At 32.2% G+C, this 12,774-nt stretch overlaps 1 protein-coding gene across 1 annotated transcript in view; it reads left to right on the top strand.

Annotated features, from left to right (window-relative positions):
* The window catches only part of LOC124353899 (Golgi to ER traffic protein 4 homolog), a 44,182-nt gene extending 36,404 nt beyond the window's left edge, over positions 1-7,778 (top strand). The window contains exon 9 of the mRNA XM_046803952.1: positions 4,589-7,778. The gene's annotated coding sequence lies outside the window, so the exon portion shown is untranslated. The remainder of the gene's footprint in view (positions 1-4,588) is intronic.
* The last annotated feature ends 4,996 nt before the right edge of the window (positions 7,779-12,774 follow it).

Below are 12,774 nucleotides of genomic sequence, written 5' to 3' on the forward strand. Positions count from 1 at the left end.
GTGATTGAAAATTGTAAAAATAAGTGTTTATAAGCGTTTAAGATTTAACCATTAGATTACTAATAATAATAATTCAGTCAACTCGTGGTTATCTGGGATAACTCAAAACTTATTGAAAATTGACTGTAGAAACCCAATAAACTTTAAAAGTATACAAAGCAAGTTCTGGGAAGTTAGCAAAACATAGGAAGTAAAATAAATATCTGGCTTGAGAGACCAGCTGATGTTAATGAGATTCTCAAATGCATCAGATTCTCCTCCTCGCTAACTTATTGTGGATCAGATTTTTATATTGTATACAATTAATTACTGAAAATGATTTTTGTCTATGTAGGGGTTTTCTGTTCTTATTTATTTTTTTCAAGAAGTAAACAAATTTTTGAAATTGGCTTTTTTAATTAACTATTAGCTTCGACGTTGAAAGTTTTTTTGTAATGTAATTGTTCCTGAAACATTCAAAATCATTGAATTTTGGATGATTGAACAAAGAATATCAAACACTAAGCAATATAACTAAACTTCTGGTCTCCAAAATCATGGAACTGTTTGAATCATACACTCATTGTTACTATGTTATATTTTAAATTGCATGTTTAGTATGATAAATTAGAAAATATTATTTTGTGCGCCCAAATAACTTTAGTTAAGACAACCTCTAGATGAACTTAATTTTTATGGGTTTTTTTTTTCGTTTTTGTGGTTTTATAGTAACAATAATTAGGAAATGCTATTTGATTTTATTACTTATAAACATTCAAAGTGTGCTGTTTATTGAAACGAGTTATTTTAATGAAACTATACCCTGGCTGGAAGAAGGCCCTCACACACATTACATCTATTCTCAGTTATCAACTGGTACCATAGTGTACAGTACCTAGTTTTTTACATTTTTAATGTATTGCAAATTGTATGTAATATGTTACCCTCCTATAAAAACGAAGAAAATTAGTCTAGTCATGGCATAACTGTGACATGCTAAAATTGTTGAAAAATGATTTTAATATAGCTCTATAAAGTACTTTAATGTATTCCATAGGTCCATTGTATTTAGAATCATTTCCTGATTGTTATTATCAAGATATATAATAAAAAATAAGAACTACATAACTGTTTATTGTATTATCACTAGTATAAATGAATACAACATTTTCCAATATAACTTTTATTTTGTGCAAGGCCTTTCGGAATCAAAGATTCCATCATCAGGCACTTTGATTTTGAAAGGCCTTGCACAAAATAAAAGTTATATTGGAAAATGTTGTATTCATTTATACTAGTGATACTACAATAAACCTTTTTTCCAATGCTCCAAGATTCTACAACTACATAACTGATTTAAATGAGAATTACTAAATTATTACACATTGTGGAAGTAAATCTTTGTGCATTCATTTGATTTAGCAATTATCAATATTTAATTCAAAGATCATTGTCTCATAGACTGAGTATAAATGCTTTTCATTAAATTTGGGAGAAAGATGATTAGAGAATGAACATCTAGTTGGCAGTGAGATTCTTGTGATAAGGTGGTCAGATAAAAAGAATTATTGTTTCTGGTCTTTTCTCACTGTTTACTATGGAAGCAGCCTTTCTACAAATAACTAGAATTAGGGTCTTTGTTTTGCTTACTATTAACACTTTGTACCCTGAGCCCGAGTATAGGTCGGGCCACGTCGGCAGCGCCTGCTACCGGCGCCCGAGTATAGCTCGGGTCGTGTTATTTAATTGTATTATTTAGCTCAGTCATCTTATTTTTGGATTCAAACATTTTGATTATGTTCATTGGTTGTCTAAGTTCGTATTTGTTGGTTTTGAGATCCCTGGGTCACGTTTTAGTAATGAAATACGTATATTTATCGTCGTACTACAAGCGAGTCTAGACAGCTGATCGTAGGCGCCGTGGCTGATCGTCGGTACTGTCAGTTTGCTTCGTTGTGTGTTGTTGTGAGTCTTAGTGATGTCTTACTAAGTTTTCTACAAATCTTGCCGACAAATAATGAAGCAAATGTTATTATAATGTATTATAAATGTGAATTTAACTGTTTGTAAATAATCAGAACTTTAGTTTCTTACTGAATGAAGTAAAGGCAAATGCAAGCAATGTGAGGTTATCCGTGTGTTTTGTTTTGTATTTATACTCGCTTTGTTCTTTCTTCTCGACTTTCCGTTGATTTTATTTTATATTATATTTTCGAGTTTAAATAATATGGGTGATGAAATCAAAAGTGATGCAATTCACGATCTTTTGTTTGACTGCAAGTCGGAAAGTGACGATGATTTTGATACACACCTGGGACTAAATATTGATTTTATGAACGATCTAAACGAAAATTTGCAAGATCCTGTATTTGATTCAGACCATGTGCTTTAAAAATTACCACTCTAAGGCGAATTACCTGAATTAACAAGCTATATAGCAAAAACTTTTTTTGTATTTTTTTACATAACATTCAATATTATGTAATAATTTTATTTTGAAAATAAACTTTATATTTGTATACATTAAAAAAAAGTATGTATCTCTATCTTTAAAAAGATATATAGTATGAGTTTATAACATAATTACTGTAATAATACAGAATTTTTTAAAAGCATCATAAAACCCCCAGGGTACAAAGTGTTAATGAATCAGTCTGGTTGTGATAACTTTTCTATGTTTGCTGGAATTCACATTTGGTGTTTTTTCGTGTCACATTATTGTGTTACTTAATTTCACTTGAGTAATTTTCATTTTAGTTTTTATAATAGATTGCTATATTTTTATTCAATACATATTTTGAAATATTCCCACGTCTGTATTACAAGGTAAAATAAAATATCAGTCACTTGGTGTCAATGCATCTATTCAATGAAATGAAGAAAGAGTAAAACATATAACTGGATATTCAGAATTTATTTCATGTATATTAATATCTTTTGATAGTACAACACTTTATTTAATTTTTCATACTTTAACCCTTTGATTATCACAGCCGTTTCCTAGTCATATGCATTAACTGCTAAGCTGTATTCTATCAATTTGCAAGAATTTGAGTAAAAAGATATTTTACAAAAACTATCTTAACCCTTTGAGTGCCAACGTCCGATTTTACTGGACGACAAAAGGTATCTGAAAAGTACCAACGTCCGATTTTACCGGACGACAAAAGGTGTCTGAAAAGTACCAATGTCCGATTTTACCGGACGACAAAAGTTGGCCGAAAAGTGCCGACGTCCGATTTTACCGGACGTTTGGGAAAAAAGTCACTAAAAATTTTAACCTTTAATATTTTTAAATAATATCATATTGAAATGTTTGTGAAGAATCGTTCTTTTCAAAATAAATTGTTATAGTACACTTCCGATCAAACTTTAAATGATTATGAAACTCACATATAAATATTTTTGGTTGCCATAGCTACCGGAAACAATGTGACAATAGTTTCTTAAAAGTTGTATAACTTACTCATTATTGAAGATAATAATGTAAATTTTTCAAGATTTACAGACAGTTGCATACGATTTCCAGTGATAGGGACTAAGAAAAGGATATGAATTTTTTTGGTCATAATAATTTGGTTGAAAAATGAAATTTAAAAAATTTTTGAATTTGTTTAGGTAAAGTCCATTCATTTTTGGTATTCCTAAATTTAGTGTTATGGTAATTTTGTTATTTTATGTTAATTAAACAGAGTTTTCAGATAAAAATAAAAAAAGAATCATGTTGATAGCTTATTAAATAATAGAACTGTGAACTTTTTACTAAAACCTTGCAAAATGCCTTCAAAAGGGCTGGCACTTTTAGGTACACCCACTAGAAAAATACCTGGCACTTTTCAGTATACCCAGTCAATAAATACTTGGCACTCAAAGGGTTAACAGATATTCATAATGCTTTTTATTAAATAATAAAGCATACTAAGATATATAACCTGTTCTTATTAGAAGCATCAATAAAAAAATATTAATCTTTTAAGTTTTGAGTTATATATATTCTCAAAACGTTTCTCCAGTAAAAATATAATTATTTAGCGACCTATGGCTTAAATAATGTGTTGGCAAAAATCTATTTTACTCTTTTAAACTAAAATTTCAAGTTTTAACTAATTTTTGTAGTATCAAGTATGTGTACAGATGTTTTCAATATTACCAAATATTGTCATCAAATTAACCAATTTGTATATAATACACTTCTCTAAAGCAAAATAAAACATAATATACTAATGCTACCGAAGGTAAAATGTAACTACAAATTGTAAGATTTAGAACAAAAATTACAGTAAAATATAAAAGTCAATAAATTCAACTCATTTTTAAATTTTCCTTGCCTTCTTATTGAATATTGTTTCTTGAAAGAATGAATGTAGTAGGCTAATACATTGTTTTACAAACAAACAAAAAATTATATATAAAGTGATTTCACAATGTTTTACAAAATGTTATGTTTGAACTAGGTTTTGTTAAAAATATATTATTAATTTTATAGAACGAGAGACCATACAAATTTAAATAAAAATTTACATACAATATACACTTATTTTGTAATTATTTTTTTCATTACAAAAATATTAGAGAGGTATTAACTTTCTTTTATTTTTTTTGTTTTCAGCATCCTCTCTACATAGGAAGAGAGTATTCCAATTCTGTCTATCGGAGATAATTTTCCGAACAATGGTGTCCGGAATCTCAGGTCCCCTTCTTTTGTTTTCCCACCGCATGCAAAAGAACGTGAGGTTGGCATCATTTTGCTTATCCCTATGGGAATATTTTAGTTTTCTAAATTAACCATTTTAAACACGTAAATTCGAAACTTGCCATGATCTGTAAAGAGTTGTTTTTGCTCCACTCATTCTCTCAGGTTTCTAATTAGCCTGGCCGTTCAACGCCCTCTACTCTCTAGCTGCTCCTACCAGTCATGGTGTTTACTCGAGCCTCACTGGGTATTACCATACTATACTCCTTGTATACCTGCTTTATTTTGAAAGCGAACAGGTCGATTGGAATCCGCTTGTTGGCATTGTTGGCAGCCTTACTCTCGGGGAGTGAGCAATCAAGCCGCTCTTTCTGAATGGATTTGCCTTGTCCTCACATTTATTTGCACTGTTTTAAGGTTTTATCAGTGCTTCGTACGGCGAGGGGTAGGCCCCAGTAACCAGGAATAGATGTACCCTCTGACCCGTCCTACCCCAATTCCCTGAGGCCTTGTTTCCGTTTTCCCTGTCTAGGAATATATGGACGGACAAGGGCTTGCCCTTGGCAACACAAAGTCTGACCTCTGTGTCTATATCAATGACCGAAGTAGCTGGCTCCTTCCACCAAAGTGACACATTGACAGAATGAATTCACACAGCCCACTGCCAGAAGAGAGGTCCTGGACCTTGAGCACTCGCAAGGCAATCATCGATGGTGCCAATCAATATTACAACAACTTCTTTTAGGAAACAGAAAAAAGTAAGGGAAGTGAAGAATCAAAGAGAGGTTGATAGAAAGAAGACATATGAAAATGAAAGGGAGTGAGACACTGGAATTTTCAGGGACAGAAATACAAGACGGTTGGATAATTCCACAAAAAATTAAAATTGTCATCAACCATCTCAGATTTTGATGAAGCTTGGAGGTTATGATCTTCCTACTAAGATATAAAAATATTCCAAGTTTCAACTCTTTATCTCACAACGGTTATTGTTTATAGCATTTAAAGTTTTGAAAAAATTGTCATTTTCGCTCTCTCCGAGACTTAGAACAGTGAATATTGTCAAATCAAAAATAATCTGTATCTAAGGCATTTGCCTAAACCAGAAATGCCTATTTTGGTTATGGTATATCTTAGTAGGAAGATCATGACCTCCAAGTTTCGTCAAAATCTGAGATGGTGGGTGACATGGCCTGAATGATGTGATATGGAATGACCTGCTAGCTAAGAGTGGGCCAGTAAGTACAAATGTGTAGGATCTCATTTAGGAAAGAGAAAAAAAAATAAGATCCCGTGGAAGGAGCATACACAAGTAGAAGTAATGACATATGTACTCAGCTTGGGTAACCTCGTGGTCGTTTTCCACATACTCATAAACAATATGAGCCCCTGGAGGTTTGAAATTGTTCTAACTGTCCTAATTGAGCTACAGAGCTGGGAGAGGTGTCATTCTGCAGCAATTGTATGCTCTTTCCATTGACATACAACACAACCTGTGTTATAATGAAAAAATGTTTGTCAAAATTCATATGAAGATTGTGATTGAATTTTCCCCAAAAAATACATAATTTAAAATTGTTCTAAAGTAAAAGATAATTAAGAGATGAGGATTGGTTTATGGTAAATCAATTATTTTTGATCTGTGGCAAGATTTAATCTCTAGGTTTTAAACTTTGCATGAAACTAGTGTACATAGACAAGGAGTTCCATGATGGTGCATGTGCAACGATGGCATTTGGCTGAGTGTCATTGAAGCCTATCACTCAGCAGACTGGCACAATTTCTCATCTAATTCAAATTGATGTAAAAATATTTTACTATATGATTATCTGTCCACAGGACTACTCGAGAACAGAATGAGCTATAGACTTGAAATAGTTGTTTACAAAGCCTGTTGTGGGACATGTGATGTAGTGTACTCCTACCTTTTTGTTGATTTGCCAAAGATCTTATCCAAAAAGGATAAAAATTACCAGATTCTTTCATTTTTATAGCCAAGGAGAAAAAAATCAATATTTGTGAGGGGGTTTTCAAACAAAAGCAGCTATATTTTATTCTATGTCTATAGAGATATTATAGTACAGTTTCATTTTTTAATATAATTTTGCTTTTTAGGTTTTTGTGTTCATATAGAAAAAAATTCTATAGCTATTCTATACCATCAACCTAGATAATTTGGTCACTATTAAAATGTACTAATAAAAGTGCTAAGTTTTTTGTCTGATGCAATTATTTTTTGAGATTGGAGTAACAAAATGTAGTAGTTAGTGCTTCTTTTATATTAGATACTTTTGAGAGTATTTTAATAACTATTTGTTTTAATATTTCCCAAAAGAAAAGCTTGGGAATAAATAAATGTTTGCCTCTAAAGGTGTCCATAAAATCAATAATTGTAATTTTTTGAGTTTTTTTTATGTCTTGAGCCTGAGGCTCATCTAACTTTTCCGAAAATGCTTTATAATAATTGTTGCTAGTGTTGAAACAGTTTTTGGAAAATTGAGATAGAAAGAATTAAACATTTAAACAATAGTACTTTCAATAAAAATTGTACTCTAAATAAACTTTTTTGGCATAGGTAAATTTAGTTTTTATTTGTTAATTATAATTAACACACTGCTTATAGTGATTTTTGGAAAATGAAACCCAACAAAAAATTAAACTTGACACATAGATTGATTTGATCCATTAAGGATTAAGGTGGGTTTTTAACCACTATTGTCATCATCAGGAAAGTGCTATGGATTGTTGCTAGTGATTATGTCAGCTTTATAAATCTAGTTAAAATTGTTTACATATCAAGGGTCTCTTGAAATAGGATTGTATGAGCCAATTTATAAACTTTGCAAGAGCGGCAAAGTTCTGATTGAAATCCCATCTAGTCTAAAAACAAGTTAGATTGAATTTGTGTATTGTAGTTTTGGAACTAAAATGTATCAAAAATCTAAAGATGTCTCATATGGCCCTGTTCTATGTGGCCCATGATACATATTGTTTATTTATTTATTTTTAGTCTTAGGTTTAGTTGAATGAAGGAAAGTTGTTTTGTACTGAGATCATACCGGACTGTAACTATGTATAATAGTAATAAATAACTTAATAATAAAAAGGTATTGATGATTTATTCCTGAGTTTCCTTCTGTAATGTTAAAACATGTACATATGAGTAGAGCATTAAATTAAAGAGATGGAAACGAAAACCTTTCTGTGATGTTAGTTAAATTTTAATACTTTGACTACAGAGTGACATAGCGTCTTCAGGGAACTGTAAGCCGTGGTATTGAACATGTTAAGTTGAACTAAGGTTTCTTTAACAATGTTAATGTCAATGATTTGGTCATTATATTAATGCTCAAAAATAAGTCGTCAGGCCATGTACAAGTAAAGATGCAGTAGAAATTGGGAAGGATAGACAATAAGTGTGACACAATGCAGTACTTTGTAGAAAAAGTAATTTGGATGATGATATTGACAGTAAGATATCTATGGCCTAGAAGCCTTGTGAGCTTTGAAATGAGGTCATTTAAGACAATAGTCAAAATTGTGTTCAAGGGAGTGAAATCTAAGGGTACTTGGGCGACTTATCATAAGGTGTTGGCACCGTAAGGCAACCACAAGATTTACAATGGCCAAGAGACTAGCCTGGAAAAATGTACTGATATTGACAGTGTGCAAAGTTGTGCAAGACTACAGAAATTACTAAATTAAGCAAAAACTACCTCGCTGCTTGGTGTCTCAAGGATGACCAAGGCAAATATATCACAGAGTGACACATTCTTTCAAGACTGCATCATTTATGATGAGAATCAACCAATCAGCTATGGAAGGAGATTTACTGGATGTGCCCATGACTCACAATGGAATTTGGCACACTGGGTAATGACCATCAGAAGGTTTGAGTGGGTGATCAATTCATTCAGCCCTTATCAATCACCTGGGTGGGACGAAGCAGGATTGTATCTTCCCTTTCCCTGATTGTGTGGTCTGATCAGGGCATATGTAGCCTTTTAGTATATTCCTTTGTCCTGGAGACTGCCCAGGTTGGTATTTATACCAAAACAGGGAAGGTATGTTAGCGCTCCTTTCCCAATTTAGATGAATAGGATTCTGCAAAAGAGAACACTTAAAAAAAACCCTTCAACCATATTCTCTAAAGCCTTTAGATGGTGGAAAATTATTTGTGTGTCCTCTTTTGGAGAGGCCTATTTATCTAAATCGGGATGCTTACATTCCAGGAAAATTGTGCGACAGTCCTGTACAATTGGTGTGCAGGATTAAAAAAAAGAAATGCTTGCAGTGGTCATAGGAGTTTATCTTAAGACAAGACAAGACAATTCTTTATTTTCACATTCATCAAGAAGGAAATGGCGTCAAATACATATTATCTTAAAATTTTTCCCAGGTTTGTTGTCATTAGCTGCCTAGGTCTTCACATTTTCTGCGAATCGGCTCTCCAATTCAAGAATTCTTTTACTGAGTAAAAGGGTCTCTCTTGGAGCCAGGAGTGCAGGCTTTTCTTCAACTTCCTTCTTTCCATTTTCTTCAGCTCATCAGGGAGATTATTGAAGAATTTTGCTCCAGCATAGGTTGGTTTTGTTTCAGAGAGAGTTAACTTGTGGATTGGCAAAGTAAAGTTATTGGCATGCCTAGTATTGTAAGAGTGAATGTCTTGGTGCTGTTGGACGTTATGAGTTGTAGCTATCAAAATACACTCTACAATATAAAGGCTGACTACTGTTGATAACCTCCACTCTTTGAATACCCCTCTACAGCTCTCTCTAAATCCCAAGCCGGCCATGATTCTTAGCCTTTTTTTGAAGAATGAGGATTCGTTGGAGATTTCTTTCAGTTGAACCACCCTAAACTGCTAAGCCATATCTCATATGGCTTTCAAACAGAGCATGATAGGCTGTTATTGTGGCTTTTGTCGTGCTTATAGCTTTCGTCCTTTTTATGGCATAGATTGCTGAGCTAAGTTTAAGGCATAAGTTATCAATATGATTTAGCCAAGAGAGTTTGTCATCAACAATGATTCCAAGATAATTAGTTGAGCTGACAGATTGCAGATTTGGTAGATCTGAAATGTCATCCTTCTTGTTCCCAAATGAAATTTGTTTCGTCTTTGATTCATTGGAAACCAGGTCATTGTTTCTACAGTAGTCCATAGCAATGTTAACAGCAATGTATGAATTTATTTCTAGATTTTCCACTGAGCTATTGGCAGTTAATAGCATAGAATCGTCAGCATACATGACTAAATTACTGTATGAATGTAAAACCTTAGGAAAATCATTAGTAAATAATATAAAAAGTACAGGCCCCAACACAGATCCTTGCGGTACACCACAGTCCATTGACAGGACCTCAGATCTTGAAATTGTAGTAACTCTTTTTATGGTCTGAGTCACTTCTACAACCTGGTGTCTTCCTTCAAGGTATGCTGAGAACCATGAAAGTGCTGTTCCTTGGATTCCTAGATGACAAAGTTTTCTTATCAAATCATGGCTTAGACAATCAAATGCCTTACTCAAGTCAAGTTGCACTCCCACTACATTATTTCCAGCCTCGATATTGTCCACAATGTGCTCAAACAGATCTACTATTGCAGTCATGGTGGATCGTCCCTTAATAAAACCATGCTGTTCCTCTGTCAAAAGGTTGTTCAGCTGAAGATGCTTGAAAAGTCTAGAGAGTACAATTTTCTCAATAATTTTGGATTCAGTTGGAATTAAAGATATTGGCCTAAAATTTTCTATGTGGTGTTTACTTAGGAACTTGATAGCCACCAGAGAGAGACCTGTAGGATTGTAAATGGACTGTTTTACGCCTTCTTCCTTATTATATAGTAAAGAAGTGGGTGTGGTGAGGTCCAGTGGGAAAACTATTCAGATTACATTATTAATTATAAACACTTTAAATGAGTATTTCATAAATGTGTTGACACATTGATTCCAACCTTCCCCACTTTCTCTTCCAAGTGCATGTGATTCATTTCACTGTCACAAGATTCGAATTAACGAGACTATGAATGAAATTGTCACTAAAAATAGTAAAACTGCTGTAATGGCATATGTGAGTTGTCATGTCACAATTGTCAAAGTATTTATATTTCATTCTTGCATAAATCAAGGTTTATTTCCATCTGATCTTAAAATATCCATAACTATTCATGTTCCCAAGACTACAAGTTCGGAGGTAACAAATTTCAGATCTATGTCAATAACTCCCTATATTCTTGAAGGTAAATGCAAATAGTATGCACAACTTTCTAGAACAATAACATTTTCCTCCTTCATAGTTTTGTTTCTGATGCAATGCCTCTACAATTATGGTTACTTAATCTGTTCTTATAAAATGTTTTACTGCTGCTGAGCTAGCACATGGACAACACCACTGTAGGCCTCTTTTGTGATCTGACAAAGGTTTTTGATGTCGACCACAACATCTTATCACCAATATCAATTTGATATCCATGGAATCGTTTTTTACTTATTTTAATCATAAAGACCAGTTCATCTAAATCATTCAAAATGGCCAAATTTACATTATCATTTTAAACAATAAATTCACAAAACTCCATATTATGTTTCTTCCTATTCAGTCTTTATATCAACAACTTGCCCACTTATCTTCAATTATCTGCTGGTCCATTTCAAAATGACACCAAAAGCCCTATTCACAGATTACACAACTTGCTATTTGATCATGATCCTTCAATTCTATTGAATAACTTTAATGCCACAGTATACTTCCCCCTGAAATAGATTGAATAAAATAAGCTTTCATTAAACACAACTATAACAAGGACTATTATTTTTCAATAAAAGCACACTACAATGATCAATTCGTTTTCTTCACAAACTTAATTTTCTTAGCATATAAAAAGTAAATTCCAAATATTTGCCACACATTGTCTTCAAAAATTTTCTACACAGGAAACCCTCAGGGAAACACAAATAATAGCCTTTTCTGAGTTCAAACTAAGATAAGGTATAATCCTGTGGAGATTTAGTGAAATGTAAAGCCTTATCACCTGCAGATCTTAAATGTTTTCTAGGATTTTGAACCCAACATTGTAGGGAACACTTTGTCAGGAGGTATTCTTACAATTCCTTGCATATTCATATACCATTGCTTGGATTTTGTATATAATTATAATCCTTTTACTACACCTAATCATAGGGTTTATAATAGGGAAATGCTCTTGAGGACACCAAGACTCCAATTTCAATGTAATAGAAACTTTGAACTATTTGGTATGGTTTTGTGTTAATATTGTATTTCTTGTTACTGGCATATGCAGAAAACTATTGTGATTGAATTAAAAAGTATATTTAGCAATTAAAAATTCAAAGTTAAGTAAGAGGCAAAGTATATTCAATCAAACAAATTTGGTATGATCAGTTTAGAAATTAGGAAATTTTCTAGTGCCAAAACAATAGATAAATCTATAATTTAATAAAATTATATGGAGTTAGGAATTACATTTGTATAAAATTTTATAGATTGTTAACAACCAAAAGTTAAATTTCTTCATGATCCTTTAAATTTAGTATGAATTATCATTTAACACTACTTGGGTCTGTTAATATTGTATACAGTCTTTGATAGTATTCTAATACTTTCAGTTGTTAATGGTTACATGTTGATACAGCTAAAATATATTCAATAATATCAACTAAAGATTTATTATGGGTTGTCTTATAAATTACATACACATATAGTAGACACTACATTCTGGATAGCTTGATGTTTAGGTTTGAACAGAGATCGGGCTAAAAGTTTGTATGGATTCAGCTGTACAATATTATGCGGCTGTTTTTTATTAGATTTTGAAATTATTAAAACTGCATTTGTTATTGTTTAAACCAGAAACTGTACTTAAATCAATTGCTGTTTTACCCAAGACCATAATGTAGTATTTACTCAGTATTCTAGTTTTTTTTCTACTATTTGAAAAATTTGAATTGAGTTATCTTTGAAAAACACTAGTTGCAACTTACATAACTTTATTATGAAGTAATATATGATTTTCTTAATAGTGACATAAACTAAAAATGTAATCTGTTAAATAACATAAAAAAGTAACATTCACAAAAAGGTTT

This window comes from Homalodisca vitripennis, chromosome 2 (genome assembly GCF_021130785.1).
Source record: "Homalodisca vitripennis isolate AUS2020 chromosome 2, UT_GWSS_2.1, whole genome shotgun sequence".
NCBI lineage: Eukaryota > Metazoa > Arthropoda > Insecta > Hemiptera > Cicadellidae > Homalodisca > Homalodisca vitripennis.